Source organism: Leiobunum rupestre, chromosome 6, assembly GCF_980474605.1.
Source record: "Leiobunum rupestre chromosome 6, qqLeiRupe1.1.hap1, whole genome shotgun sequence".
Taxonomy (NCBI): Eukaryota; Metazoa; Arthropoda; class Arachnida; order Opiliones; family Sclerosomatidae; genus Leiobunum; species Leiobunum rupestre.
This window is the reverse complement of record NC_143389.1, coordinates 54,140,792-54,163,291: the sequence shown is the minus strand read 5'-3', so window position 1 is coordinate 54,163,291 and position 22,500 is coordinate 54,140,792. Positions and strand designations below refer to the sequence as shown.

The window sequence follows — 22,500 nt, the reverse complement described above, 5'->3', positions numbered from 1 at the left end:
CGTTTATAATCCGGCTATTGGCGTATCTATGGTGTAGTGGTTATCACGTCCGCCTCACACGCGGAAGGTCCCAAGTTCGAGCCCTGGTAGATACAGACTGATTTTCTTTTGGCTTGTGTTAGAACGAAATATTCGGAGTTTTCTACAAATTTTTAAAAAATTCAAAAAGTGCTACTTTCGGGTCCTCGGTAGTATAGTGGTGAGTATCCCCGCCTGTCACGCGGGAGACCGGGGTTCGATTCCCCGCCGGGGAGGCATAGCTAGCTGCATTTTTAAAAGATGGCAGAGAGGCATTTTGGTGTCAGCGATTCTGTTTCATCACGATAACAAAAGCGTCCGTTTGGAAAAAAAGTACACGGTTTCGGGCCTTGGTTAAATTGCAATTCTTTCTCCTAGACGATTTCCCTCCGTTTATAATCCGGCTATTGGCGTATCTATGGTGTAGTGGTTATCACGTCCGCCTCACACGCGGAAGGTCCCAAGTTCGAGCCCTGGTAGATACAGACTGATTTTCTTTTGGCTTGTGTTAGAACGAAATATTCGGAGTTTTCTACAAATTTTTAAAAAATTCAAAAAGTGCTACTTGCGGGTCCTCGGTAGTATAGTGGTGAGTATCCCCGCCTGTCACGCGGGAGACCGGGGTTCGATTCCCCGCCGGGGAGGCATAGCTAGCTGCATTTTTAAAAGATGGCAGAGAGGCATTTTGGTGTCAGCGATTCTGTTTCATCACGATAACAAAAGCGTCCGTTTGGAAAAAAAAGTACACGGTTCCGGGCCTTGGTTAAATTGCAATTCTTTCTCCTAGACGATTTTCCTCCGTTTATAATCCGGCTATTGGCGTATCTATGGTGTAGTGGTTATCACGTCCGCCTCACACGCGGAAGGTCCCAAGTTCGAGCCCTGGTAGATACAGACTGATTTTCTTTTGGCTTGTGTTAGAACGAAATATTCGGAGTTTTCTAAAAATTTTTAAAAAATTCAAAAAGTGCTACTTTCGGGTCCTCGGTAGTATAGTGGTGAGTATCCCCGCCTGTCACGCGGGAGACCGGGGTTCGATTCCCCGCCGGGGAGGCATAGCTAGCTGCATTTTTAAAAGATGGCAGAGAGGCATTTTGGTGTCAGCGATTCTGTTTCATCACGATAACAAAAGCGTCCGTTTGGAAAAAAAAGTACACGGTTCCGGGCCTTGGTTAAATTGCAATTCTTTCTCCTAGACGATTTTCCTCCGTTTATAATCCGGCTATTGGCGTATCTATGGTGTAGTGGTTATCACGTCCGCCTCACACGCGGAAGGTCCCAAGTTCGAGCCCTGGTAGATACAGACTGATTTTCTTTTGGCTTGTGTTAGAACGAAATATTCGGAGTTTTCTACAAATTTTTAAAAAATTCAAAAAGTGCTACTTTCGGGTCCTCGGTAGTATAGTGGTGAGTATCCCCGCCTGTCACGCGGGAGACCGGGGTTCGATTCCCCGCCGGGGAGGCATAGCTAGCTGCATTTTTAAAAGATGGCAGAGAGGCATTTTGGTGTCAGCGATTCTGTTTCATCACGATAACAAAAGCGTCCGTTTGGAAAAAAAGTACACGGTTTCGGGCCTTGGTTAAATTGCAATTCTTTCTCCTAGACGATTTCCCTCCGTTTATAATCCGGCTATTGGCGTATCTATGGTGTAGTGGTTATCACGTCCGCCTCACACGCGGAAGGTCCCAAGTTCGAGCCCTGGTAGATACAGACTGATTTTCTTTTGGCTTGTGTTAGAACGAAATATTCGGAGTTTTCTACAAATTTTTAAAAAATTCAAAAAGTGCTACTTGTGGGTCCTCGGTAGTATAGTGGTGAGTATCCCCGCCTGTCACGCGGGAGACCGGGGTTCGATTCCCCGCCGGGGAGGCATAGCTAGCTGCATTTTTAAAAGATGGCAGAGAGGCATTTTGGTGTCAGCGATTCTGTTTCATCACGATAACAAAAGCGTCCGTTTGGAAAAAAAAGTACACGGTTCCGGGCCTTGGTTAAATTGCAATTCTTTCTCCTAGACGATTTTCCTCCGTTTATAATCCGGCTATTGGCGTATCTATGGTGTAGTGGTTATCACGTCCGCCTCACACGCGGAAGGTCCCAAGTTCGAGCCCTGGTAGATACAGACTGATTTTCTTTTGGCTTGTGTTAGAACGAAATATTCGGAGTTTTCTAAAAATTTTTAAAAAATTCAAAAAGTGCTACTTTCGGGTCCTCGGTAGTATAGTGGTGAGTATCCCAGCCTGTCACGCGGGAGACCGGGGTTCGATTCCCCGCCGGGGAGGCATAGCTAGCTGCATTTTTAAAAGATGGCAGAGAGGCATTTTGGTGTCAGCGATTCTGTTTCATCACGATAACAAAAGCGTCCGTTTGGAAAAAAAGTACACGGTTTCGGGCCTTGGTTAAATTGCAATTCTTTCTCCTAGACGATTTCCCTCCGTTTATAATCCGGCTATTGGCGTATCTATGGTGTAGTGGTTATCACGTCCGCCTCACACGCGGAAGGTCCCAAGTTCGAGCCCTGGTAGATACAGACTGATTTTCTTTTGGCTTGTGTTAGAACGAAATATTCGGAGTTTTCTACAAATTTTTAAAAAATTCTAAAAGTGGTACTTTCGGGTCCTCGGTAGTATAGTGGTGAGTATCCCCGCCTGTCACGCGGGAGACCGGGGTTCGATTCCCCGCCGGGGAGGCATAGCTAGCTGCATTTTTAAAAGATGGCAGAGAGGCATTTTGGTGTCAGCGATTCTGTTTCATCACGATAACAAAAGCGTCCGTTTGGAAAAAAAAGTACACGGTTCCGGGCCTTGGTTAAATTGCAATTCTTTCTCCTAGACGATTTTCCTCCGTTTATAATCCGGCTATTAGCGTATCTATGGTGTAGTGGTTATCACGTCCGCCTCACACGCGGAAGGTCCCAAGTTCGAGCCCTGGTAGATACAGACTGATTTTCTTTTGGCTTGTGTTAGAACGAAATATTCGGAGTTTTCTAAAAATTTTTAAAAAATTCAAAAAGTGCTACTTTCGGGTCCTCGGTAGTATAGTGGTGAGTATCCCCGCCTGTCACGCGGGAGACCGGGGTTCGATTCCCCGCCGGGGAGGCATAGCTAGCTGCATTTTTAAAAGATGGCAGAGAGGCATTTTGGTGTCAGCGATTCTGTTTCATCACGATAACAAAAGCGTCCGTTTGGAAAAAAAAGTACACGGTTCCGGGCCTTGGTTAAATTGCAATTCTTTCTCCTAGACGATTTTCCTCCGTTTATAATCCGGCTATTGGCGTATCTATGGTGTAGTGGTTATCACGTCCGCCTCACACGCGGAAGGTCCCAAGTTCGAGCCCTGGTAGATACAGACTGATTTTCTTTTGGCTTGTGTTAGAACGAAATATTCGGAGTTTTCTACAAATTTTTAAAAAATTCAAAAAGTGCTACTTTCGGGTCCTCGGTAGTATAGTGGTGAGTATCCCCGCCTGTCACGCGGGAGACCGGGGTTCGATTCCCCGCCGGGGAGGCATAGCTAGCTGCATTTTTAAAATATGGCAGAGAGGCATTTGGGTGTCAGCGATTCTGTTTCATCACGATAACAAAAGCGTCCGCTTGGAAAAAAAAAGTACACCGTTTCGGGCCTTGGTTAAATTGCAATTCTATCTCCTAGACGATTTTCCTGCGTTTATAATCCGGCTATTGGCGTATCTATGGTGTAGTGGTTATCACGTCTGCCTCACACGCGGATGGTCCCAAGTTCGAGCCCTGGTAGATACAGAATGATTTCCTTTTGGCTTGTGTTAGAACGAAATATTCGGAGTTTTCTACAAATTTTTAAAAAATTCAAAAAACTGCTACTTTCCGGTCCTCGGTAGTATAGTGGTGAGTATCCCCGCCTGTCACGCGGGAGACCGGGGTTCGATTCCCCGCCGGGGAGGCATACCTAGCTGCATTTTTAAAAGATGGCAGAGAGGCATTTTGGTGTCAGCGATTCTGTTTCATCACGATAACAAAAGCGTCCGTTTGGAAAAAAAAGTACACGGTTCCGGGCCTTGGTTAAATTGCAATTCTTTCTCCTAGACGATTTTCCTCCGTTTATAATCCGGCTATTGGCGTATCTATGGTGTAGTGGTTATCACGTCCGCCTCACACGCGGAAGGTCCCAAGTTCGAGCCCTGGTAGATACAGACTGATTTTCTTTTGGCTTGTGTTAGAACGAAATATTCGGAGTTTTCTACAAATTTTTAAAAAATTCAAAAAGTGCTACTTTCGGGTCCTCGGTAGTATAGTGGTGAGTATCCCCGCCTGTCACGCGGGAGACCGGGGTTCGATTCCCCGCCGGGGAGGCATAGCTAGCTGCATTTTTAAAAGATGGCAGAGAGGCATTTTGGTGTCAGCGATTCTGTTTCATCACGATAACAAAAGCGTCCGTTTGGAAAAAAAGTACACGGTTTCGGGCCTTGGTTAAATTGCAATTCTTTCTCCTAGACGATTTCCCTCCGTTTATAATCCGGCTATTGGCGTATCTATGGTGTAGTGGTTATCACGTCCGCCTCACACGCGGAAGGTCCCAAGTTCGAGCCCTGGTAGATACAGACTGATTTTCTTTTGGCTTGTGTTAGAACGAAATATTCGGAGTTTTCTAAAAATTTTTAAAAAATTCAAAAAGTGCTACTTTCGGGTCCTCGGTAGTATAGTGGTGAGTATCCCCGCCTGTCACGCGGGAGACCGGGGTTCGATTCCCCGCCGGGGAGGCATAGCTAGCTGCATTTTTAAAAGATGGCAGAGAGGCATTTTGGTGTCAGCGATTCTGTTTCATCACGATAACAAAAGCGTCCGTTTGGAAAAAAAAGTACACGGTTCCGGGCCTTGGTTAAATTGCAATTCTTTCTCCTAGACGATTTTCCTCCGTTTATAATCCGGCTATTGGCGTATCTATGGTGTAGTGGTTATCACGTCCGCCTCACACGCGGAAGGTCCCAAGTTCGAGCCCTGGTAGACACAGAATGATTTTCTTTTGGCTTGTGTTAGAACGAAATATTCGGAGTTTTCTACAAATTTTTAAAAAATTCAAAAAGTGCTACTTTCGGGTCCTCGGTAGTATAGTGGTGAGTATCCCCGCCTGTCACGCGGGAGACCGGGGTTCGATTCCCCGCCGGGGAGGCATAGCTAGCTGCATTTTTAAAAGATGGCAGAGAGGCATTTTGGTGTCAGCGATTCTGTTTCATCACGATAACAAAAGCGTCCGCTTGGAAAAAAAAAGTACACGGTTTCGGGCCTTGGTTAAATTGCAATTCTATCTCCTAGACGATTTTCCTGCGTTTATAATCCGGCTATTGGCGTATCTATGGTGTAGTGGTTATCACGTCTGCCTCACACGCGGATGGTCCCAAGTTCGAGCCCTGGTAGATACAGAATGATTTCCTTTTGGCTTGTGTTAGAACGAAATATTCGGAGTTTTCTACAAATTTTTAAAAAATTCAAAAAACTGCTACTTTCCGGTCCTCGGTAGTATAGTGGTGAGTATCCCCGCCTGTCACGCGGGAGACCGGGGTTCGATTCCCCGCCGGGGAGGCATAGCTAGCTGCATTTTTAAAAGATGGCAGAGAGGCATTTTGGTGTCAGCGATTCTGTTTCATCACGATAACAAAAGCGTCCGTTTGGAAAAAAAAGTACACGGTTCCGGGCCTTGGTTAAATTGCAATTCTTTCTCCTAGACGATTTTCCTCCGTTTATAATCCGGCTATTGGCGTATCTATGGTGTAGTGGTTATCACGTCCGCCTCACACGCGGAAGGTCCCAAGTTCGAGCCCTGGTAGATACAGACTGATTTTCTTTTGGCTTGTGTTAGAACGAAATATTCGGAGTTTTCTAAAAATTTTTAAAAAATTCAAAAAGTGCTACTTTCGGGTCCTCGGTAGTATAGTGGTGAGTATCCCAGCCTGTCACGCGGGAGACCGGGGTTCGATTCCCCGCCGGGGAGGCATAGCTAGCTGCATTTTTAAAAGATGGCAGAGAGGCATTTTGGTGTCAGCGATTCTGTTTCATCACGATAACAAAAGCGTCCGTTTGGAAAAAAAGTACACGGTTTCGGGCCTTGGTTAAATTGCAATTCTTTCTCCTAGACGATTTCCCTCCGTTTATAATCCGGCTATTGGCGTATCTATGGTGTAGTGGTTATCACGTCCGCCTCACACGCGGAAGGTCCCAAGTTCGAGCCCTGGTAGATACAGACTGATTTTCTTTTGGCTTGTGTTAGAACGAAATATTCGGAGTTTTCTACAAATTTTTAAAAAATTCTAAAAGTGGTACTTTCGGGTCCTCGGTAGTATAGTGGTGAGTATCCCCGCCTGTCACGCGGGAGACCGGGGTTCGATTCCCCGCCGGGGAGGCATAGCTAGCTGCATTTTTAAAAGATGGCAGAGAGGCATTTTGGTGTCAGCGATTCTGTTTCATCACGATAACAAAAGCGTCCGTTTGGAAAAAAAAGTACACGGTTCCGGGCCTTGGTTAAATTGCAATTCTTTCTCCTAGACGATTTTCCTCCGTTTATAATCCGGCTATTGGCGTATCTATGGTGTAGTGGTTATCACGTCCGCCTCACACGCGGAAGGTCCCAAGTTCGAGCCCTGGTAGATACAGACTGATTTTCTTTTGGCTTGTGTTAGAACGAAATATTCGGAGTTTTCTAAAAATTTTTAAAAAATTCAAAAAGTGCTACTTTCGGGTCCTCGGTAGTATAGTGGTGAGTATCCCCGCCTGTCACGCGGGAGACCGGGGTTCGATTCCCCGCCGGGGAGGCATAGCTAGCTGCATTTTTAAAAGATGGCAGAGAGGCATTTTGGTGTCAGCGATTCTGTTTCATCACGATAACAAAAGCGTCCGTTTGGAAAAAAAAGTACACGGTTCCGGGCCTTGGTTAAATTGCAATTCTTTCTCCTAGACGATTTTCCTCCGTTTATAATCCGGCTATTGGCGTATCTATGGTGTAGTGGTTATCACGTCCGCCTCACACGCGGAAGGTCCCAAGTTCGAGCCCTGGTAGATACAGACTGATTTTCTTTTGGCTTGTGTTAGAACGAAATATTCGGAGTTTTCTACAAATTTTTAAAAAATTCAAAAAGTGCTACTTTCGGGTCCTCGGTAGTATAGTGGTGAGTATCCCCGCCTGTCACGCGGGAGACCGGGGTTCGATTCCCCGCCGGGGAGGCATAGCTAGCTGCATTTTTAAAATATGGCAGAGAGGCATTTGGGTGTCAGCGATTCTGTTTCATCACGATAACAAAAGCGTCCGCTTGGAAAAAAAAAGTACACCGTTTCGGGCCTTGGTTAAATTGCAATTCTATCTCCTAGACGATTTTCCTGCGTTTATAATCCGGCTATTGGCGTATCTATGGTGTAGTGGTTATCACGTCTGCCTCACACGCGGATGGTCCCAAGTTCGAGCCCTGGTAGATACAGAATGATTTCCTTTTGGCTTGTGTTAGAACGAAATATTCGGAGTTTTCTACAAATTTTTAAAAAATTCAAAAAACTGCTACTTTCCGGTCCTCGGTAGTATAGTGGTGAGTATCCCCGCCTGTCACGCGGGAGACCGGGGTTCGATTCCCCGCCGGGGAGGCATACCTAGCTGCATTTTTAAAAGATGGCAGAGAGGCATTTTGGTGTCAGCGATTCTGTTTCATCACGATAACAAAAGCGTCCGTTTGGAAAAAAAAGTACACGGTTCCGGGCCTTGGTTAAATTGCAATTCTTTCTCCTAGACGATTTTCCTCCGTTTATAATCCGGCTATTGGCGTATCTATGGTGTAGTGGTTATCACGTCCGCCTCACACGCGGAAGGTCCCAAGTTCGAGCCCTGGTAGATACAGACTGATTTTCTTTTGGCTTGTGTTAGAACGAAATATTCGGAGTTTTCTACAAATTTTTAAAAAATTCAAAAAGTGCTACTTTCGGGTCCTCGGTAGTATAGTGGTGAGTATCCCCGCCTGTCACGCGGGAGACCGGGGTTCGATTCCCCGCCGGGGAGGCATAGCTAGCTGCATTTTTAAAAGATGGCAGAGAGGCATTTTGGTGTCAGCGATTCTGTTTCATCACGATAACAAAAGCGTCCGTTTGGAAAAAAAGTACACGGTTTCGGGCCTTGGTTAAATTGCAATTCTTTCTCCTAGACGATTTCCCTCCGTTTATAATCCGGCTATTGGCGTATCTATGGTGTAGTGGTTATCACGTCCGCCTCACACGCGGAAGGTCCCAAGTTCGAGCCCTGGTAGATACAGACTGATTTTCTTTTGGCTTGTGTTAGAACGAAATATTCGGAGTTTTCTAAAAATTTTTAAAAAATTCAAAAAGTGCTACTTTCGGGTCCTCGGTAGTATAGTGGTGAGTATCCCCGCCTGTCACGCGGGAGACCGGGGTTCGATTCCCCGCCGGGGAGGCATAGCTAGCTGCATTTTTAAAAGATGGCAGAGAGGCATTTTGGTGTCAGCGATTCTGTTTCATCACGATAACAAAAGCGTCCGTTTGGAAAAAAAAGTACACGGTTCCGGGCCTTGGTTAAATTGCAATTCTTTCTCCTAGACGATTTTCCTCCGTTTATAATCCGGCTATTGGCGTATCTATGGTGTAGTGGTTATCACGTCCGCCTCACACGCGGAAGGTCCCAAGTTCGAGCCCTGGTAGACACAGAATGATTTTCTTTTGGCTTGTGTTAGAACGAAATATTCGGAGTTTTCTACAAATTTTTAAAAAATTCAAAAAGTGCTACTTTCGGGTCCTCGGTAGTATAGTGGTGAGTATCCCCGCCTGTCACGCGGGAGACCGGGGTTCGATTCCCCGCCGGGGAGGCATAGCTAGCTGCATTTTTAAAAGATGGCAGAGAGGCATTTTGGTGTCAGCGATTCTGTTTCATCACGATAACAAAAGCGTCCGCTTGGAAAAAAAAAGTACACGGTTTCGGGCCTTGGTTAAATTGCAATTCTATCTCCTAGACGATTTTCCTGCGTTTATAATCCGGCTATTGGCGTATCTATGGTGTAGTGGTTATCACGTCTGCCTCACACGCGGATGGTCCCAAGTTCGAGCCCTGGTAGATACAGAATGATTTCCTTTTGGCTTGTGTTAGAACGAAATATTCGGAGTTTTCTACAAATTTTTAAAAAATTCAAAAAACTGCTACTTTCCGGTCCTCGGTAGTATAGTGGTGAGTATCCCCGCCTGTCACGCGGGAGACCGGGGTTCGATTCCCCGCCGGCGAGGCATAGCTAGCTGCATTTTTAAAAGATGGCAGAGAGGCATTTTGGTGTCAGCGATTCTGTTTCATCACGATAACAAAAGCGTCCGTTTGGAAAAAAAAGTACACGGTTCCGGGCCTTGGTTAAATTGCAATTCTTTCTCCTAGACGATTTTCCTCCGTTTATAATCCGGCTATTGGCGTATCTATGGTGTAGTGGTTATCACGTCCGCCTCACACGCGGAAGGTCCCAAGTTCGAGCCCTGGTAGATACAGACTGATTTTCTTTTGGCTTGTGTTAGAACGAAATATTCGGAGTTTTCTACAAATTTTTAAAAAATTCAAAAAACTGCTACTTTCCGGTCCTCGGTAGTATAGTGGTGAGTATCCCCGCCTGTCACGCGGGAGACTGGGGTTCGATTCCCCGCCGGGGAGGCATAGCTAGCTGCATTTTTAAAAGATGGCAGAGAGGCATTTTGGTGTCAGCGATTCTGTTTCATCACGATAACAAAAGCGTCCGTTTGGAAAAAAAGTACACGGTTTCGGGCCTTGGTTAAATTGCAATTCTTTCTCCTAGACGATTTCCCTCCGTTTATAATCCGGCTATTGGCGTATCTATGGTGTAGTGGTTATCACGTCCGCCTCACACGCGGAAGGTCCCAAGTTCGAGCCCTGGTAGATACAGACTGATTTTCTTTTGGCTTGTGTTAGAACGAAATATTCGGAGTTTTCTACAAATTTTTAAAAAATTCTAAAAGTGGTACTTTCGGGTCCTCGGTAGTATAGTGGTGAGTATCCCCGCCTGTCACGCGGGAGACCGGGGTTCGATTCCCCGCCGGGGAGGCATAGCTAGCTGCATTTTTAAAAGATGGCAGAGAGGCATTTTGGTGTCAGCGATTCTGTTTCATCACGATAACAAAAGCGTCCGTTTGGAAAAAAAAGTACACGGTTCCGGGCCTTGGTTAAATTGCAATTCTTTCTCCTAGACGATTTTCCTCCGTTTATAATCCGGCTATTGGCGTATCTATGGTGTAGTGGTTATCACGTCCACCTCACACGCGGAAGGTCCCAAGTTCGAGCCCTGGTAGATACAGACTGATTTTCTTTTGGCTTGTGTTAGAACGAAATATTCGGAGTTTTCTACAAATTTTTAAAAAATTCAAAAAACTGCTACTTTCCGGTCCTCGGTAGTATAGTGGTGAGTATCCCCGCCTGTCACGCGGGAGACCGGGGTTCGATTCCCCGCCGGGGAGGCATAGCTAGCTGCATTTTTAAAAGATGGCAGAGAGGCATTTTGGTGTCAGCGATTCTGTTTCATCACGATAACAAAAGCGTCCGTTTGGAAAAAAAGTACACGGTTTCGGGCCTTGGTTAAATTGCAATTCTTTCTCCTAGACGATTTCCCTCCGTTTATAATCCGGCTATTGGCGTATCTATGGTGTAGTGGTTATCACGTCCGCCTCACACGCGGAAGGTCCCAAGTTCGAGCCCTGGTAGATACAGACTGATTTTCTTTTGGCTTGTGTTAGAACGAAATATTCGGAGTTTTCTACAAATTTTTAAAAAATTCTAAAAGTGGTACTTTCGGGTCCTCGGTAGTATAGTGGTGAGTATCCCCGCCTGTCACGCGGGAGACCAAGGTTCGATTCCCCGCCGGGGAGGCATAGCTAGCTGCATTTTTAAAAGATGGCAGAGAGGCATTTTGGTGTCAGCGATTCTGTTTCATCACGATAACAAAAGCGTCCGCTTGGAAAAAAAAAGTACACGGTTTCGGGCCTTGGTTAAATTGCAATTCTATCTCCTAGACGATTTTCCTGCGTTTATAATCCGGCTATTGGCGTATCTATGGTGTAGTGGTTATCACGTCCGCCTCACACGCGGAAGGTCCTAAGTTCGAGCCCTGGTAGATACAGACTGATTTTCTTTTGGCTTGTGTTAGAACGAAATATTCGGAGTTTTCTACAAATTTTTAAAAAATTCAAAAAACTGCTACTTTCCGGTCCTCGGTAGTATAGTGGTGAGTATCCCCGCCTGTCACGCGGGAGACCGGGGTTCGATTCCCCGCCGGGGAGGCATAGCTAGCTGCATTTTTAAAAGATGGCAGAGAGGCATTTTGGTGTCAGCGATTCTGTTTCATCACGATAACAAAAGCGTCCGTTTGGAAAAAAAGTACACGGTTTCGGGCCTTGGTTAAATTGCAATTCTTTCTCCTAGACGATTTCCCTCCGTTTATAATCCGGCTATTGGCGTATCTATGGTGTAGTGGTTATCACGTCCGCCTCACACGCGGAAGGTCCCAAGTTCGAGCCCTGGTAGATACAGACTGATTTTCTTTTGGCTTGTGTTAGAACGAAATATTCGGAGTTTTCTACAAATTTTAAAAAATTCAAAAAGTGCTACTTTCGGGTCCTCGGTAGTATAGTGGTGAGTATCCCCGCCTGTCACGCGGGAGACCGGGGTTCGATTCCCCGCCGGGGAGGCATAGCTAGCTGCATTTTTAAAAGATGGCAGAGAGGCATTTTGGTGTCAGCGATTCTGTTTCATCACGATAACAAAAGCGTCCGTTTGGAAAAAAAAGTACACGGTTCCGGGCCTTGGTTAAATTGCAATTCTTTCTCCTAGACGATTTTTCCTGCGTTTATAATCCGGCTATTGGCGTATCTATGGTGTAGTGGTTATCACGTCCGCTTCACACGCGGATGGTCCCAAGTTCGAGCCCTGGTAGATACAGAATGATTTCCTTTTGGCTTGTGTTAGAACGAAATATTCGGAGTTTTCTACAAATTTTTAAAAAATTCAAAAAACTGCTACTTTCCGGTCCTCGGTAGTATAGTGGTGAGTATCCCCGCCTGTCACGCGGGAGACCGGGGTTCGATTCCCCGCCGGGGAGGCAGAGCTAGCTGCATTTTTAAAAGATGGCAGAGAGGCATTTTGGTGTCAGCGATTCTGTTTCATCACGATAACAAAAGCGTCCGTTTGGAAAAAAAGTACACGGTTTCGGGCCTTGGTTAAATTGCAATTCTTTCTCCTAGACGATTTCCCTCCGTTTATAATCCGGCTATTGGCGTATCTATGGTGTAGTGGTTATCACGTCCGCCTCACACGCGGAAGGTCCCAAGTTCGAGCCCTGGTAGATACAGACTGATTTTCTTTTGGCTTGTGTTAGAACGAAATATTCGGAGTTTTCTACAAATTTTTAAAAAATTCAAAAAGTGCTACTTTCGGGTCCTCGGTAGTATAGTGGTGAGTATCCCCGCCTGTCACGCGGGAGACCGGGGTTCGATTCCCCGCCGGGGAGGCATAGCTAGCTGCATTTTTAAAAGATGGCAGAGAGGCATTTTGGTGTCAGCGATTCTGTTTCATCACGATAACAAAAGCGTCCGTTTGGAAAAAAAAGTACACGGTTCCGGGCCTTGGTTAAATTGCAATTCTTTCTCCTAGACGATTTTCCTCCGTTTATAATCCGGCTATTGGCGTATCTATGGTGTAGTGGTTATCACGTCCGCCTCACACGCGGAAGGTCCCAAGTTCGAGCCCTGGTAGATACAGACTGATTTTCTTTTGGCTTGTGTTAGAACGAAATATTCGGAGTTTTCTACAAATTTTTAAAAAATTCAAAAAGTGCTACTTTCGGGTCCTCGGTAGTATAGTGGTGAGTATCCCCGCCTGTCACGCGGGAGACCGGGGTTCGATTCCCCGCCGGGGAGGCATAGCTAGCTGCATTTTTAAAAGATGGCAGAGAGGCATTTTGGTGTCAGCGATTCTGTTTCATCACGATAACAAAAGCGTCCGTTTGGAAAAAAAGTACACGGTTTCGGGCCTTGGTTAAATTGCAATTCTTTCTCCTAGACGATTTCCCTCCGTTTATAATCCGGCTATTGGCGTATCTATGGTGTAGTGGTTATCACGTCCGCCTCACACGCGGAAGGTCCCAAGTTCGAGCCCTGGTAGATACAGACTGATTTTCTTTTGGCTTGTGTTAGAACGAAATATTCGGAGTTTTCTACACATTTTTAAAAAATTCAAAAAGTGCTACTTTCGGGTCCTCGGTAGTATAGTGGTGAGTATCCCCGCCTGTCACGCGGGAGACCGGGGTTCGATTCCCCGCCGGGGAGGCATAGCTAGCTGCATTTTTAAAAGATGGCAGAGAGGCATTTTGGTGTCAGCGATTCTGTTTCATCACGATAACAAAAGCGTCCGTTTGGAAAAAAAGTACACGGTTTCGGGCCTTGGTTAAATTGCAATTCTTTCTCCTAGACGATTTCCCTCCGTTTATAATCCGGCTATTGGCGTATCTATGGTGTAGTGGTTATCACGTCCGCCTCACACGCGGAAGGTCCCAAGTTCGAGCCCTGGTAGATACAGACTGATTTTCTTTTGGCTTGTGTTAGAACGAAATATTCGGAGTTTTCTACAAATTTTAAAAAATTCAAAAAGTGCTACTTTCGGGTCCTCGGTAGTATAGTGGTGAGTATCCCCGCCTGTCACGCGGGAGACCGGGGTTCGATTCCCCGCCGGGGAGGCATAGCTAGCTGCATTTTTAAAAGATGGCAGAGAGGCATTTTGGTGTCAGCGATTCTGTTTCATCACGATAACAAAAGCGTCCGTTTGGAAAAAAAAGTACACGGTTCCGGGCCTTGGTTAAATTGCAATTCTTTCTCCTAGACGATTTTTCCTGCGTTTATAATCCGGCTATTGGCGTATCTATGGTGTAGTGGTTATCACGTCCGCTTCACACGCGGATGGTCCCAAGTTCGAGCCCTGGTAGATACAGAATGATTTCCTTTTGGCTTGTGTTAGAACGAAATATTCGGAGTTTTCTACAAATTTTTAAAAAATTCAAAAAACTGCTACTTTCCGGTCCTCGGTAGTATAGTGGTGAGTATCCCCGCCTGTCACGCGGGAGACCGGGGTTCGATTCCCCGCCGGGGAGGCATAGCTAGCTGCATTTTTAAAAGATGGCAGAGAGGCATTTTGGTGTCAGCGATTCTGTTTCATCACGATAACAAAAGCGCCCGTTTGGAAAAAAAAGTACACGGTTCCGGGCCTTGGTTAAATTGCAATTCTTTCTCCTAGACGATTTTCCTCCGTTTATAATCCGGCTATTGGCGTATCTATGGTGTAGTGGTTATCACGTCCGCCTCACACGCGGAAGGTCCCAAGTTCGAGCCCTGGTAGATACAGACTGATTTTCTTTTGGCGTGTGTTAGAACGAAATATTCGGAGTTTTCTACAAATTTTTAAAAAATTCAAAAAGTGCTACTTTCGGGTCCTCGGTAGTATAGTGGTGAGTATCCCCGCCTGTCACGCGGGAGACCGGGGTTCGATTCCCCGCCGGGGAGGCATAGCTAGCTGCATTTTTAAAAGATGGCAGAGAGGCATTTTGGTGTCAGCGATTCTGTTTCATCACGATAACAAAAGCGTCCGTTTGGAAAAAAAGTACACGGTTTCGGGCCTTGGTTAAATTGCAATTCTTTCTCCTAGACGATTTCCCTCCGTTTATAATCCGGCTATTGGCGTATCTACGGTGTAGTGGTTATCACGTCCGCCTCACACGCGGAAGGTCCCAAGTTCGAGCCCTGGTAGATACAGACTGATTTTCTTTTGGCTTGTGTTAGAACGAAATATTCGGAGTTTTCTACAAATTTTTAAAAAATTCAAAAAGTGCTACTTTCGGGTCCTCGGTAGTATAGTGGTGAGTATCCCCGCCTGTCACGCGGGAGACCGGGGTTCGATTCCCCGCCGGGGAGGCATAGCTAGCTGCATTTTTAAAAGATGGCAGAGAGGCATTTTGGTGTCAGCGATTCTGTTTCATCACGATAACAAAAGCGTCCGTTTGGAAAAAAAGTACACGGTTTCGGGCCTTGGTTAAATTGCAATTCTTTCTCCTAGACGATTTCCCTCCGTTTATAATCCGGCTATTGGCGTATCTACGGTGTAGTGGTTATCACGTCCGCCTCACACGCGGAAGGTCCCAAGTTCGAGCCCTGGTAGATACAGACTGATTTTCTTTTGGCTTGTGTTAGAACGAAATATTCGGAGTTTTCTACAAATTTTTAAAAAATTCAAAAGGTGCTACTTTCGGGTCCTCGGTAGTATAGTGGTGAGTATCCCCGCCTGTCACGCGGGAGACCGGGGTTCGATTCCCCGCCGGGGAGGCATAGCTAGCTGCATTTTTAAAAGATGGCAGAGAGGCATTTTGGTGTCAGCGATTCTGTTTCATCACGATAACAAAAGCGTCCGCTTGGAAAAAAAAAGTACACGGTTTCGGGCCTTGGTTAAATTGCAATTCTTTCTCCTAGACGATTTCCCTCCGTTTATAATCCGGCTATTGGCGTATCTATGGTGTAGTGGTTATCACGTCCGCCTCACACGCGGAAGGTCCCAAGTTCGAGCCCTGGTAGATACAGACTGATTTTCTTTTGGCTTGTGTTAGAACGAAATATTCGGAGTTTTCTACAAATTTTTAAAAAATTCAAAAAGTGCTACTTTCGGGTCCTCGGTAGTATAGTGGTGAGTATCCCCGCCTGTCACGCGGGAGACCGGGGTTCGATTCCCCGCCGGGGAGGCATAGCTAGCTGCATTTTTAAAAGATGGCAGAGAGGCATTTTGGTGTCAGCGATTCTGTTTCATCACGATAACAAAAGCGTCCGTTTGGAAAAAAAAGTACACGGTTCCGGGCCTTGGTTAAATTGCAATTCTTTCTCCTAGACGATTTTCCTCCGTTTATAATCCGGCTATTGGCGTATCTATGGTGTAGTGGTTATCACGTCCGCCTCACACGCGGAAGGTCCCAAGTTCGAGCCCTGGTAGATACAGACTGATTTTCTTTTGGCTTGTGTTAGAACGAAATATTCGGAGTTTTCTACAAATTTTTAAAAAATTCAAAAAGTGCTACTTTCGGGTCCTCGGTAGTATAGTGGTGAGTATCCCCGCCTGTCACGCGGGAGACCGGGGTTCGATTCCCCGCCGGGGAGGCATAGCTAGCTGCATTTTTAAAAGATGGCAGAGAGGCATTTTGGTGTCAGCGATTCTGTTTCATCACGATAACAAAAGCGTCCGTTTGGAAAAAAAGTACACGGTTTCGGGCCTTGGTTAAATTGCAATTCTTTCTCCTAGACGATTTCCCTCCGTTTATAATCCGGCTATTGGCGTATCTATGGTGTAGTGGTTATCACGTCCGCCTCACACGCGGAAGGTCCCAAGTTCGAGCCCTGGTAGATACAGACTGATTTTCTTTTGGCTTGTGTTAGAACGAAATATTCGGAGTTTTCTACACATTTTTAAAAAATTCAAAAAGTGCTACTTTCGGGTCCTCGGTAGTATAGTGGTGAGTATCCCCGCCTGTCACGCGGGAGACCGGGGTTCGATTCCCCGCCGGGGAGGCATAGCTAGCTGCATTTTTAAAAGATGGCAGAGAGGCATTTTGGTGTCAGCGATTCTGTTTCATCACGATAACAAAAGCGTCCGTTTGGAAAAAAAGTACACGGTTTCGGGCCTTGGTTAAATTGCAATTCTTTCTCCTAGACGATTTCCCTCCGTTTATAATCCGGCTATTGGCGTATCTATGGTGTAGTGGTTATCACGTCCGCCTCACACGCGGAAGGTCCCAAGTTCGAGCCCTGGTAGATACAGACTGATTTTCTTTTGGCTTGTGTTAGAACGAAATATTCGGAGTTTTCTACAAATTTTAAAAAATTCAAAAAGTGCTACTTTCGGGTCCTCGGTAGTATAGTGGTGAGTATCCCCGCCTGTCACGCGGGAGACCGGGGTTCGATTCCCCGCCGGGGAGGCATAGCTAGCTGCATTTTTAAAAGATGGCAGAGAGGCATTTTGGTGTCAGCGATTCTGTTTCATCACGATAACAAAAGCGTCCGTTTGGAAAAAAAAGTACACGGTTCCGGGCCTTGGTTAAATTGCAATTCTTTCTCCTAGACGATTTTTCCTGCGTTTATAATCCGGCTATTGGCGTATCTATGGTGTAGTGGTTATCACGTCCGCTTCACACGCGGATGGTCCCAAGTTCGAGCCCTGGTAGATACAGAATGATTTCCTTTTGGCTTGTGTTAGAACGAAATATTCGGAGTTTTCTACAAATTTTTAAAAAATTCAAAAAACTGCTACTTTCCGGTCCTCGGTAGTATAGTGGTGAGTATCCCCGCCTGTCACGCGGGAGACCGGGGTTCGATTCCCCGCCGGGGAGGCATAGCTAGCTGCATTTTTAAAAGATGGCAGAGAGGCATTTTGGTGTCAGCGATTCTGTTTCATCACGATAACAAAAGCGCCCGTTTGGAAAAAAAAGTACACGGTTCCGGGCCTTGGTTAAATTGCAATTCTTTCTCCTAGACGATTTTCCTCCGTTTATAATCCGGCTATTGGCGTATCTATGGTGTAGTGGTTATCACGTCCGCCTCACACGCGGAAGGTCCCAAGTTCGAGCCCTGGTAGATACAGACTGATTTTCTTTTGGCGTGTGTTAGAACGAAATATTCGGAGTTTTCTACAAATTTTTAAAAAATTCAAAAAGTGCTACTTTCGGGTCCTCGGTAGTATAGTGGTGAGTATCCCCGCCTGTCACGCGGGAGACCGGGGTTCGATTCCCCGCCGGGGAGGCATAGCTAGCTGCATTTTTAAAAGATGGCAGAGAGGCATTTTGGTGTCAGCGATTCTGTTTCATCACGATAACAAAAGCGTCCGTTTGGAAAAAAAGTACACGGTTTCGGGCCTTGGTTAAATTGCAATTCTTTCTCCTAGACGATTTCCCTCCGTTTATAATCCGGCTATTGGCGTATCTACGGTGTAGTGGTTATCACGTCCGCCTCACACGCGGAAGGTCCCAAGTTCGAGCCCTGGTAGATACAGACTGATTTTCTTTTGGCTTGTGTTAGAACGAAATATTCGGAGTTTTCTACAAATTTTTAAAAAATTCAAAAAGTGCTACTTTCGGGTCCTCGGTAGTATAGTGGTGAGTATCCCCGCCTGTCACGCGGGAGACCGGGGTTCGATTCCCCGCCGGGGAGGCATAGCTAGCTGCATTTTTAAAAGATGGCAGAGAGGCATTTTGGTGTCAGCGATTCTGTTTCATCACGATAACAAAAGCGTCCGTTTGGAAAAAAAGTACACGGTTTCGGGCCTTGGTTAAATTGCAATTCTTTCTCCTAGACGATTTCCCTCCGTTTATAATCCGGCTATTGGCGTATCTACGGTGTAGTGGTTATCACGTCCGCCTCACACGCGGAAGGTCCCAAGTTCGAGCCCTGGTAGATACAGACTGATTTTCTTTTGGCTTGTGTTAGAACGAAATATTCGGAGTTTTCTACAAATTTTTAAAAAATTCAAAAGGTGCTACTTTCGGGTCCTCGGTAGTATAGTGGTGAGTATCCCCGCCTGTCACGCGGGAGACCGGGGTTCGATTCCCCGCCGGGGAGGCATAGCTAGCTGCATTTTTAAAAGATGGCAGAGAGGCATTTTGGTGTCAGCGATTCTGTTTCATCACGATAACAAAAGCGTCCGCTTGGAAAAAAAAAGTACACGGTTTCGGGCCTTGGTTAAATTGCAATTCTATCTCCTAGACGATTTTCCTGCGTTTATAATCCGGCTATTGGCGTATCTATGGTGTAGTGGTTATCACGTCCGCCTCACACGCGGATGGTCCCAAGTTCGAGCCCTGGTAGATTCAGAATGATTTCCTTTTGGCTTGTGTTAGAACGAAATATTCGGAGTTTTCTACAAATTTTTAAAAAATTCAAAAAGTGCTACTTTCGGGTCCTCGGTAGTATAGTGGTGAGTATCCCCGCCTGTCACGCGGGAGACCGGGGTTCGATTCCCCGCCGGGGAGGCATAGCTAGCTGCATTTTTAAAAGATGGCAGAGAGGCATTTTGGTGTCAGCGATTCTGTTTCATCACGATAACAAAAGCGTCCGTTTGGAAAAAAAGTACACGGTTTCGGGCCTTGGTTAAATTGCAATTCTTTCTCCTAGACGATTTCCCTCCGTTTATAATCCGGCTATTGGCGTATCTATGGTGTAGTGGTTATCACGTCCGCCTCACACGCGGAAGGTCCCAAGTTCGAGCCCTGGTAGATACAGACTGATTTTCTTTTGGCTTGTGTTAGAACGAAATATTCGGAGTTTTCTACAAATTTTTAAAAAATTCAAAAAGTGCCACTTTCGGGTTCTCGGTAGTATAGTGGTGAGTATCCCCGCCTGTCACGCGGGAGACCGGGGTTCGATTCCCCGCCGGGGAGGCATAGCTAGCTGCATTTTTAAAAGATGGCAGAGAGGCATTTTGGTGTCAGCGATTCTGTTTCATCACGATAACAAAAGCGTCCGTTTGGAAAAAAAGTACACGGTTTCGGGCCTTGGTTAAATTGCAATTCTTTCTCCTAGACGATTTTCCTCCGTTTATAATCCGGCTATTGGCGTATCTATGGTGTAGTGGTTAGCACGTCCGCCTCACACGCGGAAGGTCCCAAGTTCGAGCCCTGGTAGACACAGAATGATTTTCTTTTGGCTTGTGTTAGAACGAAATATTCGGAGTTTTCTACAAATTTTTAAAAAATTCAAAAAGTGCTACTTTCGGGTCCTCGGTAGTATAGTGGTGAGTATCCCCGCCTGTCACGCGGGAGACCGGGGTTCGATTCCCCGCCGGGGAGGCATAGCTAGCTGCATTTTTAAAAGATGGCAGAGAGGCATTTTGGTGTCAGCGATTCTGTTTCATCACGATAACAAAAGCGTCCGCTTGGAAAAAAAAAGTTCACGGTTTCGGGCCTTGGTTAAATTGCAATTCTATCTCCTAGACGATTTTCCTGCGTTTATAATCCGGCTATTGGCGTATCTATGGTGTAGTGGTTATCACGTCCGCCTCACACGCGGAAGGTCCCAAGTTCGAGCCCTGGTAGATACAGACTGATTTTCTTTTGGCTTGTGTTAGAACGAAATATTCGGAGTTTTCTACAAATTTTTAAAAAATTCAAAAAGTGCTACTTTCGGGTCCTCGGTAGCATAGTGGTGAGTATCCCCGCCTGTCACGCGGGAGACCGGGGTTCGATTCCCTGCCGGGGAGGCATAGCTAGCTGCATTTTTAAAAGATGGCAGAGAGGCATTTTGGTGTCAGCGATTCTGTTTCATCACGATAACAAAAGCGTCCGCTTGGAAAAAAAAAGTACACGGTTTCGGGCCTTGGTTAAATTGCAATTCTATCTCCTAGACGATTTTCCTGCGTTTATAATCCGGCTATTGGCGTATCTATGGTGTAGTGGTTATCACGTCCGCCTCACACGCGGATGGTCCCAAGTTCGAGCCCTGGTAGATTCAGAATGATTTCCTTTTGGCTTGTGTTAGAACGAAATATTCGGAGTTTTCTACAAATTTTTAAAAAATTCAAAAAGTGCTACTTTCGGGTCCTCGGTAGTATAGTGGTGAGTATCCCCGCCTGTCACACGGGAGACCGGGGTTCGATTCCCCGCCGGGGAGGCATAGCTAGCTGCATTTTTAAAAGATGGCAGAGAGGCATTTTGGTGTCAGCGATTCTGTTTCATCACGATAACAAAAGCGTCCGTTTGGAAAAAAAAGTACACGGTTTCGGGCCTTGGTTAAATTGCAATTCTTTCTCCTAGACGATTTTCCTCCGTTTATAATCCGGCTATTGGCGTATCTATGGTGTAGTGGTTATCACGTCCGCCTCACACGCGGAAGGTCCCAAGTTCGAGCCCTGGTAGACACAGAATGATTTTCTTTTGGCTTGTGTTAGAACGAAATATTCGGAGTTTTCTACAAATTTTTAAAAAATTCAAAAAGTGCTACTTTCGGGTCCTCGGTAGTATAGTGGTGAGTATCCCCGCCTGTCACGCGGGAGACCGGGGTTCGATTCCCCGCCGGGGAGGCATAGCTAGCTGCATTTTTAAAAGATGGCAGAGAGGCATTTTGGTGTCAGCGATTCTGTTTCATCACGATAACAAAAGCGTCCGTTTGGAAAAAAAGTACACGGTTTCGGGCCTTGGTTAAATTGCAATTCTTTCTCCTAGACGATTTTCCTCCGTTTATAATCCGGCTATTGGCGTATCTATGGTGTAGTGGTTATCACGTCCGCCTCACACGCGGAAGGTCCCAAGTTCGAGCCCTGGTAGACACAGAATGATTTTCTTTTGGCTTGTGTTAGAACGAAATATTCGGAGTTTTCTACAAATTTTTAAAAAATTCAAAAAGTGCTACTTTCGGGTCCTCGGTAGTATAGTGGTGAGTGTCCCCGCCTGTCACGCGGGAGACCGGGGTTCGATTCCCCGCCGGGGAGGCATAGCTAGCTGCATTTTTAAAAGATGGCAGAGAGGCATTTTGGTGTCAGCGATTCTGTTTCATCACGATAACAAAAGCGTCCGTTTGGAAAAAAAGTACACGGTTTCGGGCCTTGGTTAAATTGCAATTCTTTCTCCTAGACGATTTTCCTCCGTTTATAATCCGGCTATTGGCGTATCTATGGTGTAGTGGTTATCACGTCCGCCTCACACGCGGAAGGTCCCAAGTTCGAGCCCTGGTAGACACAGAATGATTTTCTTTTGGCTTGTGTTAGAACGAAATATTCGGAGTTTTCTACAAATTTTTAAAAAATTCAAAAAGTGCTACTTTCGGGTCCTCGGTAGTATAGTGGTGAGTATCCCCGCCTGTCACGCGGGAGACCGGGGTTCGATTCCCCGCCGGGGAGGCATAGCTAGCTGCATTTTTAAAAGATGGCAGAGAGGCATTTTGGTGTCAGCGATTCTGTTTCATCACGATAACAAAAGCGTCCGTTTGGAAAAAAAGTACACGGTTTCGGGCCTTGGTTAAATTGCAATTCTTTCTCCTAGACGATTTTCCTCCGTTTATAATCCGGCTATTGGCGTATCTACGGTGTAGTGGTTATCACGTCCGCCTCACACGCGGAAGGTCCCAAGTTCGAGCCCTGGTAGACACAGAATGATTTTCTTTTGGCTTGTGTTAGAACGAAATATTCGGAGTTTTCTACAAATTTTTAAAAAATTCAAAAAGTGCTACTTTCGGGTCCTCGGTAGTATAGTGGTGAGTATCCCCGCCTGTCACGCGGGAGACCGGGGTTCGATTCCCCGCCGGGGAGGCATAGCTAGCTGCATTTTTAAAAGATGGCAGAGAGGCATTTTGGTGTAAGCGATTCTGTTTCATCACGATAACAAAAGCGTCCGTTTGGAAAAAAAGTACACGGTTTCGGGCCTTGGTTAAATTGCAATTCTTTCTCCTAGACGATTTCCCTCCGTTTATAAT

At 45.9% G+C, this 22,500-nt stretch overlaps 83 non-coding genes across 83 annotated transcripts; all 83 read left to right on the top strand.

Annotated features, from left to right (window-relative positions):
- The first annotated feature begins 22 nt into the window (after window positions 1–22).
- Window positions 23–95, top strand: TRNAV-CAC (transfer RNA valine (anticodon CAC)). The gene has a single exon. It is a non-coding gene; the product is annotated as a tRNA-Val (tRNA).
- An 87-nt stretch (window positions 96–182) lies between these two features.
- Window positions 183–254, top strand: TRNAD-GUC (transfer RNA aspartic acid (anticodon GUC)). The gene has a single exon. It is a non-coding gene; the product is annotated as a tRNA-Asp (tRNA).
- A 176-nt stretch (window positions 255–430) lies between these two features.
- TRNAV-CAC (transfer RNA valine (anticodon CAC)) lies at window positions 431–503 on the top strand. Its single transcript has one exon. It is a non-coding gene; the product is annotated as a tRNA-Val (tRNA).
- An 87-nt stretch (window positions 504–590) lies between these two features.
- Window positions 591–662, top strand: TRNAD-GUC (transfer RNA aspartic acid (anticodon GUC)). Its single transcript has one exon. It is a non-coding gene; the product is annotated as a tRNA-Asp (tRNA).
- A 177-nt stretch (window positions 663–839) lies between these two features.
- TRNAV-CAC (transfer RNA valine (anticodon CAC)) lies at window positions 840–912 on the top strand. Its single transcript has one exon. It is a non-coding gene; the product is annotated as a tRNA-Val (tRNA).
- An 87-nt stretch (window positions 913–999) lies between these two features.
- On the top strand, window positions 1,000–1,071 carry TRNAD-GUC (transfer RNA aspartic acid (anticodon GUC)). Its single transcript has one exon. It is a non-coding gene; the product is annotated as a tRNA-Asp (tRNA).
- Window positions 1,072–1,248: 177 nt separating this feature from the next.
- Window positions 1,249–1,321, top strand: TRNAV-CAC (transfer RNA valine (anticodon CAC)). Its single transcript has one exon. It is a non-coding gene; the product is annotated as a tRNA-Val (tRNA).
- Window positions 1,322–1,408: 87 nt separating this feature from the next.
- TRNAD-GUC (transfer RNA aspartic acid (anticodon GUC)) lies at window positions 1,409–1,480 on the top strand. Its single transcript has one exon. It is a non-coding gene; the product is annotated as a tRNA-Asp (tRNA).
- Window positions 1,481–1,656: 176 nt separating this feature from the next.
- On the top strand, window positions 1,657–1,729 carry TRNAV-CAC (transfer RNA valine (anticodon CAC)). Its single transcript has one exon. It is a non-coding gene; the product is annotated as a tRNA-Val (tRNA).
- An 87-nt stretch (window positions 1,730–1,816) lies between these two features.
- Window positions 1,817–1,888, top strand: TRNAD-GUC (transfer RNA aspartic acid (anticodon GUC)). The gene has a single exon. It is a non-coding gene; the product is annotated as a tRNA-Asp (tRNA).
- Window positions 1,889–2,065: 177 nt separating this feature from the next.
- On the top strand, window positions 2,066–2,138 carry TRNAV-CAC (transfer RNA valine (anticodon CAC)). The gene has a single exon. It is a non-coding gene; the product is annotated as a tRNA-Val (tRNA).
- A 335-nt stretch (window positions 2,139–2,473) lies between these two features.
- On the top strand, window positions 2,474–2,546 carry TRNAV-CAC (transfer RNA valine (anticodon CAC)). The gene has a single exon. It is a non-coding gene; the product is annotated as a tRNA-Val (tRNA).
- An 87-nt stretch (window positions 2,547–2,633) lies between these two features.
- TRNAD-GUC (transfer RNA aspartic acid (anticodon GUC)) lies at window positions 2,634–2,705 on the top strand. The gene has a single exon. It is a non-coding gene; the product is annotated as a tRNA-Asp (tRNA).
- Window positions 2,706–2,882: 177 nt separating this feature from the next.
- Window positions 2,883–2,955, top strand: TRNAV-CAC (transfer RNA valine (anticodon CAC)). Its single transcript has one exon. It is a non-coding gene; the product is annotated as a tRNA-Val (tRNA).
- An 87-nt stretch (window positions 2,956–3,042) lies between these two features.
- TRNAD-GUC (transfer RNA aspartic acid (anticodon GUC)) lies at window positions 3,043–3,114 on the top strand. The gene has a single exon. It is a non-coding gene; the product is annotated as a tRNA-Asp (tRNA).
- A 177-nt stretch (window positions 3,115–3,291) lies between these two features.
- On the top strand, window positions 3,292–3,364 carry TRNAV-CAC (transfer RNA valine (anticodon CAC)). Its single transcript has one exon. It is a non-coding gene; the product is annotated as a tRNA-Val (tRNA).
- An 87-nt stretch (window positions 3,365–3,451) lies between these two features.
- Window positions 3,452–3,523, top strand: TRNAD-GUC (transfer RNA aspartic acid (anticodon GUC)). Its single transcript has one exon. It is a non-coding gene; the product is annotated as a tRNA-Asp (tRNA).
- Window positions 3,524–3,862: 339 nt separating this feature from the next.
- TRNAD-GUC (transfer RNA aspartic acid (anticodon GUC)) lies at window positions 3,863–3,934 on the top strand. The gene has a single exon. It is a non-coding gene; the product is annotated as a tRNA-Asp (tRNA).
- A 177-nt stretch (window positions 3,935–4,111) lies between these two features.
- Window positions 4,112–4,184, top strand: TRNAV-CAC (transfer RNA valine (anticodon CAC)). Its single transcript has one exon. It is a non-coding gene; the product is annotated as a tRNA-Val (tRNA).
- An 87-nt stretch (window positions 4,185–4,271) lies between these two features.
- On the top strand, window positions 4,272–4,343 carry TRNAD-GUC (transfer RNA aspartic acid (anticodon GUC)). Its single transcript has one exon. It is a non-coding gene; the product is annotated as a tRNA-Asp (tRNA).
- A 176-nt stretch (window positions 4,344–4,519) lies between these two features.
- On the top strand, window positions 4,520–4,592 carry TRNAV-CAC (transfer RNA valine (anticodon CAC)). The gene has a single exon. It is a non-coding gene; the product is annotated as a tRNA-Val (tRNA).
- An 87-nt stretch (window positions 4,593–4,679) lies between these two features.
- On the top strand, window positions 4,680–4,751 carry TRNAD-GUC (transfer RNA aspartic acid (anticodon GUC)). The gene has a single exon. It is a non-coding gene; the product is annotated as a tRNA-Asp (tRNA).
- A 337-nt stretch (window positions 4,752–5,088) lies between these two features.
- TRNAD-GUC (transfer RNA aspartic acid (anticodon GUC)) lies at window positions 5,089–5,160 on the top strand. Its single transcript has one exon. It is a non-coding gene; the product is annotated as a tRNA-Asp (tRNA).
- A 339-nt stretch (window positions 5,161–5,499) lies between these two features.
- On the top strand, window positions 5,500–5,571 carry TRNAD-GUC (transfer RNA aspartic acid (anticodon GUC)). Its single transcript has one exon. It is a non-coding gene; the product is annotated as a tRNA-Asp (tRNA).
- Window positions 5,572–5,748: 177 nt separating this feature from the next.
- On the top strand, window positions 5,749–5,821 carry TRNAV-CAC (transfer RNA valine (anticodon CAC)). The gene has a single exon. It is a non-coding gene; the product is annotated as a tRNA-Val (tRNA).
- A 335-nt stretch (window positions 5,822–6,156) lies between these two features.
- On the top strand, window positions 6,157–6,229 carry TRNAV-CAC (transfer RNA valine (anticodon CAC)). Its single transcript has one exon. It is a non-coding gene; the product is annotated as a tRNA-Val (tRNA).
- An 87-nt stretch (window positions 6,230–6,316) lies between these two features.
- Window positions 6,317–6,388, top strand: TRNAD-GUC (transfer RNA aspartic acid (anticodon GUC)). The gene has a single exon. It is a non-coding gene; the product is annotated as a tRNA-Asp (tRNA).
- Window positions 6,389–6,565: 177 nt separating this feature from the next.
- On the top strand, window positions 6,566–6,638 carry TRNAV-CAC (transfer RNA valine (anticodon CAC)). Its single transcript has one exon. It is a non-coding gene; the product is annotated as a tRNA-Val (tRNA).
- Window positions 6,639–6,725: 87 nt separating this feature from the next.
- On the top strand, window positions 6,726–6,797 carry TRNAD-GUC (transfer RNA aspartic acid (anticodon GUC)). The gene has a single exon. It is a non-coding gene; the product is annotated as a tRNA-Asp (tRNA).
- A 177-nt stretch (window positions 6,798–6,974) lies between these two features.
- On the top strand, window positions 6,975–7,047 carry TRNAV-CAC (transfer RNA valine (anticodon CAC)). Its single transcript has one exon. It is a non-coding gene; the product is annotated as a tRNA-Val (tRNA).
- An 87-nt stretch (window positions 7,048–7,134) lies between these two features.
- TRNAD-GUC (transfer RNA aspartic acid (anticodon GUC)) lies at window positions 7,135–7,206 on the top strand. The gene has a single exon. It is a non-coding gene; the product is annotated as a tRNA-Asp (tRNA).
- A 339-nt stretch (window positions 7,207–7,545) lies between these two features.
- TRNAD-GUC (transfer RNA aspartic acid (anticodon GUC)) lies at window positions 7,546–7,617 on the top strand. The gene has a single exon. It is a non-coding gene; the product is annotated as a tRNA-Asp (tRNA).
- A 177-nt stretch (window positions 7,618–7,794) lies between these two features.
- Window positions 7,795–7,867, top strand: TRNAV-CAC (transfer RNA valine (anticodon CAC)). The gene has a single exon. It is a non-coding gene; the product is annotated as a tRNA-Val (tRNA).
- Window positions 7,868–7,954: 87 nt separating this feature from the next.
- TRNAD-GUC (transfer RNA aspartic acid (anticodon GUC)) lies at window positions 7,955–8,026 on the top strand. Its single transcript has one exon. It is a non-coding gene; the product is annotated as a tRNA-Asp (tRNA).
- A 176-nt stretch (window positions 8,027–8,202) lies between these two features.
- On the top strand, window positions 8,203–8,275 carry TRNAV-CAC (transfer RNA valine (anticodon CAC)). Its single transcript has one exon. It is a non-coding gene; the product is annotated as a tRNA-Val (tRNA).
- An 87-nt stretch (window positions 8,276–8,362) lies between these two features.
- TRNAD-GUC (transfer RNA aspartic acid (anticodon GUC)) lies at window positions 8,363–8,434 on the top strand. Its single transcript has one exon. It is a non-coding gene; the product is annotated as a tRNA-Asp (tRNA).
- Window positions 8,435–8,771: 337 nt separating this feature from the next.
- Window positions 8,772–8,843, top strand: TRNAD-GUC (transfer RNA aspartic acid (anticodon GUC)). Its single transcript has one exon. It is a non-coding gene; the product is annotated as a tRNA-Asp (tRNA).
- A 588-nt stretch (window positions 8,844–9,431) lies between these two features.
- TRNAV-CAC (transfer RNA valine (anticodon CAC)) lies at window positions 9,432–9,504 on the top strand. The gene has a single exon. It is a non-coding gene; the product is annotated as a tRNA-Val (tRNA).
- Window positions 9,505–9,840: 336 nt separating this feature from the next.
- On the top strand, window positions 9,841–9,913 carry TRNAV-CAC (transfer RNA valine (anticodon CAC)). Its single transcript has one exon. It is a non-coding gene; the product is annotated as a tRNA-Val (tRNA).
- Window positions 9,914–10,000: 87 nt separating this feature from the next.
- On the top strand, window positions 10,001–10,072 carry TRNAD-GUC (transfer RNA aspartic acid (anticodon GUC)). The gene has a single exon. It is a non-coding gene; the product is annotated as a tRNA-Asp (tRNA).
- Window positions 10,073–10,410: 338 nt separating this feature from the next.
- On the top strand, window positions 10,411–10,482 carry TRNAD-GUC (transfer RNA aspartic acid (anticodon GUC)). The gene has a single exon. It is a non-coding gene; the product is annotated as a tRNA-Asp (tRNA).
- A 176-nt stretch (window positions 10,483–10,658) lies between these two features.
- On the top strand, window positions 10,659–10,731 carry TRNAV-CAC (transfer RNA valine (anticodon CAC)). The gene has a single exon. It is a non-coding gene; the product is annotated as a tRNA-Val (tRNA).
- A 337-nt stretch (window positions 10,732–11,068) lies between these two features.
- On the top strand, window positions 11,069–11,141 carry TRNAV-CAC (transfer RNA valine (anticodon CAC)). Its single transcript has one exon. It is a non-coding gene; the product is annotated as a tRNA-Val (tRNA).
- An 88-nt stretch (window positions 11,142–11,229) lies between these two features.
- TRNAD-GUC (transfer RNA aspartic acid (anticodon GUC)) lies at window positions 11,230–11,301 on the top strand. The gene has a single exon. It is a non-coding gene; the product is annotated as a tRNA-Asp (tRNA).
- A 176-nt stretch (window positions 11,302–11,477) lies between these two features.
- Window positions 11,478–11,550, top strand: TRNAV-CAC (transfer RNA valine (anticodon CAC)). Its single transcript has one exon. It is a non-coding gene; the product is annotated as a tRNA-Val (tRNA).
- Window positions 11,551–11,636: 86 nt separating this feature from the next.
- On the top strand, window positions 11,637–11,708 carry TRNAD-GUC (transfer RNA aspartic acid (anticodon GUC)). The gene has a single exon. It is a non-coding gene; the product is annotated as a tRNA-Asp (tRNA).
- Window positions 11,709–11,886: 178 nt separating this feature from the next.
- TRNAV-CAC (transfer RNA valine (anticodon CAC)) lies at window positions 11,887–11,959 on the top strand. The gene has a single exon. It is a non-coding gene; the product is annotated as a tRNA-Val (tRNA).
- Window positions 11,960–12,047: 88 nt separating this feature from the next.
- On the top strand, window positions 12,048–12,119 carry TRNAD-GUC (transfer RNA aspartic acid (anticodon GUC)). Its single transcript has one exon. It is a non-coding gene; the product is annotated as a tRNA-Asp (tRNA).
- Window positions 12,120–12,295: 176 nt separating this feature from the next.
- Window positions 12,296–12,368, top strand: TRNAV-CAC (transfer RNA valine (anticodon CAC)). The gene has a single exon. It is a non-coding gene; the product is annotated as a tRNA-Val (tRNA).
- Window positions 12,369–12,455: 87 nt separating this feature from the next.
- TRNAD-GUC (transfer RNA aspartic acid (anticodon GUC)) lies at window positions 12,456–12,527 on the top strand. Its single transcript has one exon. It is a non-coding gene; the product is annotated as a tRNA-Asp (tRNA).
- Window positions 12,528–12,704: 177 nt separating this feature from the next.
- TRNAV-CAC (transfer RNA valine (anticodon CAC)) lies at window positions 12,705–12,777 on the top strand. Its single transcript has one exon. It is a non-coding gene; the product is annotated as a tRNA-Val (tRNA).
- An 87-nt stretch (window positions 12,778–12,864) lies between these two features.
- On the top strand, window positions 12,865–12,936 carry TRNAD-GUC (transfer RNA aspartic acid (anticodon GUC)). Its single transcript has one exon. It is a non-coding gene; the product is annotated as a tRNA-Asp (tRNA).
- Window positions 12,937–13,112: 176 nt separating this feature from the next.
- Window positions 13,113–13,185, top strand: TRNAV-CAC (transfer RNA valine (anticodon CAC)). The gene has a single exon. It is a non-coding gene; the product is annotated as a tRNA-Val (tRNA).
- An 87-nt stretch (window positions 13,186–13,272) lies between these two features.
- TRNAD-GUC (transfer RNA aspartic acid (anticodon GUC)) lies at window positions 13,273–13,344 on the top strand. The gene has a single exon. It is a non-coding gene; the product is annotated as a tRNA-Asp (tRNA).
- A 176-nt stretch (window positions 13,345–13,520) lies between these two features.
- Window positions 13,521–13,593, top strand: TRNAV-CAC (transfer RNA valine (anticodon CAC)). Its single transcript has one exon. It is a non-coding gene; the product is annotated as a tRNA-Val (tRNA).
- Window positions 13,594–13,679: 86 nt separating this feature from the next.
- TRNAD-GUC (transfer RNA aspartic acid (anticodon GUC)) lies at window positions 13,680–13,751 on the top strand. Its single transcript has one exon. It is a non-coding gene; the product is annotated as a tRNA-Asp (tRNA).
- A 178-nt stretch (window positions 13,752–13,929) lies between these two features.
- TRNAV-CAC (transfer RNA valine (anticodon CAC)) lies at window positions 13,930–14,002 on the top strand. Its single transcript has one exon. It is a non-coding gene; the product is annotated as a tRNA-Val (tRNA).
- An 88-nt stretch (window positions 14,003–14,090) lies between these two features.
- Window positions 14,091–14,162, top strand: TRNAD-GUC (transfer RNA aspartic acid (anticodon GUC)). The gene has a single exon. It is a non-coding gene; the product is annotated as a tRNA-Asp (tRNA).
- Window positions 14,163–14,339: 177 nt separating this feature from the next.
- TRNAV-CAC (transfer RNA valine (anticodon CAC)) lies at window positions 14,340–14,412 on the top strand. The gene has a single exon. It is a non-coding gene; the product is annotated as a tRNA-Val (tRNA).
- An 87-nt stretch (window positions 14,413–14,499) lies between these two features.
- Window positions 14,500–14,571, top strand: TRNAD-GUC (transfer RNA aspartic acid (anticodon GUC)). The gene has a single exon. It is a non-coding gene; the product is annotated as a tRNA-Asp (tRNA).
- Window positions 14,572–14,907: 336 nt separating this feature from the next.
- TRNAD-GUC (transfer RNA aspartic acid (anticodon GUC)) lies at window positions 14,908–14,979 on the top strand. Its single transcript has one exon. It is a non-coding gene; the product is annotated as a tRNA-Asp (tRNA).
- A 336-nt stretch (window positions 14,980–15,315) lies between these two features.
- On the top strand, window positions 15,316–15,387 carry TRNAD-GUC (transfer RNA aspartic acid (anticodon GUC)). The gene has a single exon. It is a non-coding gene; the product is annotated as a tRNA-Asp (tRNA).
- Window positions 15,388–15,565: 178 nt separating this feature from the next.
- On the top strand, window positions 15,566–15,638 carry TRNAV-CAC (transfer RNA valine (anticodon CAC)). Its single transcript has one exon. It is a non-coding gene; the product is annotated as a tRNA-Val (tRNA).
- An 87-nt stretch (window positions 15,639–15,725) lies between these two features.
- Window positions 15,726–15,797, top strand: TRNAD-GUC (transfer RNA aspartic acid (anticodon GUC)). Its single transcript has one exon. It is a non-coding gene; the product is annotated as a tRNA-Asp (tRNA).
- A 177-nt stretch (window positions 15,798–15,974) lies between these two features.
- On the top strand, window positions 15,975–16,047 carry TRNAV-CAC (transfer RNA valine (anticodon CAC)). The gene has a single exon. It is a non-coding gene; the product is annotated as a tRNA-Val (tRNA).
- Window positions 16,048–16,134: 87 nt separating this feature from the next.
- On the top strand, window positions 16,135–16,206 carry TRNAD-GUC (transfer RNA aspartic acid (anticodon GUC)). The gene has a single exon. It is a non-coding gene; the product is annotated as a tRNA-Asp (tRNA).
- Window positions 16,207–16,382: 176 nt separating this feature from the next.
- Window positions 16,383–16,455, top strand: TRNAV-CAC (transfer RNA valine (anticodon CAC)). Its single transcript has one exon. It is a non-coding gene; the product is annotated as a tRNA-Val (tRNA).
- Window positions 16,456–16,542: 87 nt separating this feature from the next.
- TRNAD-GUC (transfer RNA aspartic acid (anticodon GUC)) lies at window positions 16,543–16,614 on the top strand. Its single transcript has one exon. It is a non-coding gene; the product is annotated as a tRNA-Asp (tRNA).
- Window positions 16,615–16,790: 176 nt separating this feature from the next.
- TRNAV-CAC (transfer RNA valine (anticodon CAC)) lies at window positions 16,791–16,863 on the top strand. Its single transcript has one exon. It is a non-coding gene; the product is annotated as a tRNA-Val (tRNA).
- An 86-nt stretch (window positions 16,864–16,949) lies between these two features.
- TRNAD-GUC (transfer RNA aspartic acid (anticodon GUC)) lies at window positions 16,950–17,021 on the top strand. The gene has a single exon. It is a non-coding gene; the product is annotated as a tRNA-Asp (tRNA).
- A 178-nt stretch (window positions 17,022–17,199) lies between these two features.
- On the top strand, window positions 17,200–17,272 carry TRNAV-CAC (transfer RNA valine (anticodon CAC)). Its single transcript has one exon. It is a non-coding gene; the product is annotated as a tRNA-Val (tRNA).
- An 88-nt stretch (window positions 17,273–17,360) lies between these two features.
- TRNAD-GUC (transfer RNA aspartic acid (anticodon GUC)) lies at window positions 17,361–17,432 on the top strand. The gene has a single exon. It is a non-coding gene; the product is annotated as a tRNA-Asp (tRNA).
- A 177-nt stretch (window positions 17,433–17,609) lies between these two features.
- TRNAV-CAC (transfer RNA valine (anticodon CAC)) lies at window positions 17,610–17,682 on the top strand. The gene has a single exon. It is a non-coding gene; the product is annotated as a tRNA-Val (tRNA).
- Window positions 17,683–17,769: 87 nt separating this feature from the next.
- TRNAD-GUC (transfer RNA aspartic acid (anticodon GUC)) lies at window positions 17,770–17,841 on the top strand. Its single transcript has one exon. It is a non-coding gene; the product is annotated as a tRNA-Asp (tRNA).
- Window positions 17,842–18,177: 336 nt separating this feature from the next.
- Window positions 18,178–18,249, top strand: TRNAD-GUC (transfer RNA aspartic acid (anticodon GUC)). The gene has a single exon. It is a non-coding gene; the product is annotated as a tRNA-Asp (tRNA).
- A 336-nt stretch (window positions 18,250–18,585) lies between these two features.
- Window positions 18,586–18,657, top strand: TRNAD-GUC (transfer RNA aspartic acid (anticodon GUC)). Its single transcript has one exon. It is a non-coding gene; the product is annotated as a tRNA-Asp (tRNA).
- Window positions 18,658–18,995: 338 nt separating this feature from the next.
- Window positions 18,996–19,067, top strand: TRNAD-GUC (transfer RNA aspartic acid (anticodon GUC)). The gene has a single exon. It is a non-coding gene; the product is annotated as a tRNA-Asp (tRNA).
- A 176-nt stretch (window positions 19,068–19,243) lies between these two features.
- On the top strand, window positions 19,244–19,316 carry TRNAV-CAC (transfer RNA valine (anticodon CAC)). Its single transcript has one exon. It is a non-coding gene; the product is annotated as a tRNA-Val (tRNA).
- Window positions 19,317–19,811: 495 nt separating this feature from the next.
- On the top strand, window positions 19,812–19,883 carry TRNAD-GUC (transfer RNA aspartic acid (anticodon GUC)). Its single transcript has one exon. It is a non-coding gene; the product is annotated as a tRNA-Asp (tRNA).
- Window positions 19,884–20,061: 178 nt separating this feature from the next.
- On the top strand, window positions 20,062–20,134 carry TRNAV-CAC (transfer RNA valine (anticodon CAC)). Its single transcript has one exon. It is a non-coding gene; the product is annotated as a tRNA-Val (tRNA).
- Window positions 20,135–21,040: 906 nt separating this feature from the next.
- TRNAD-GUC (transfer RNA aspartic acid (anticodon GUC)) lies at window positions 21,041–21,112 on the top strand. Its single transcript has one exon. It is a non-coding gene; the product is annotated as a tRNA-Asp (tRNA).
- A 744-nt stretch (window positions 21,113–21,856) lies between these two features.
- On the top strand, window positions 21,857–21,928 carry TRNAD-GUC (transfer RNA aspartic acid (anticodon GUC)). The gene has a single exon. It is a non-coding gene; the product is annotated as a tRNA-Asp (tRNA).
- Window positions 21,929–22,264: 336 nt separating this feature from the next.
- On the top strand, window positions 22,265–22,336 carry TRNAD-GUC (transfer RNA aspartic acid (anticodon GUC)). The gene has a single exon. It is a non-coding gene; the product is annotated as a tRNA-Asp (tRNA).
- Window positions 22,337–22,500: the final 164 nt, after the last annotated feature.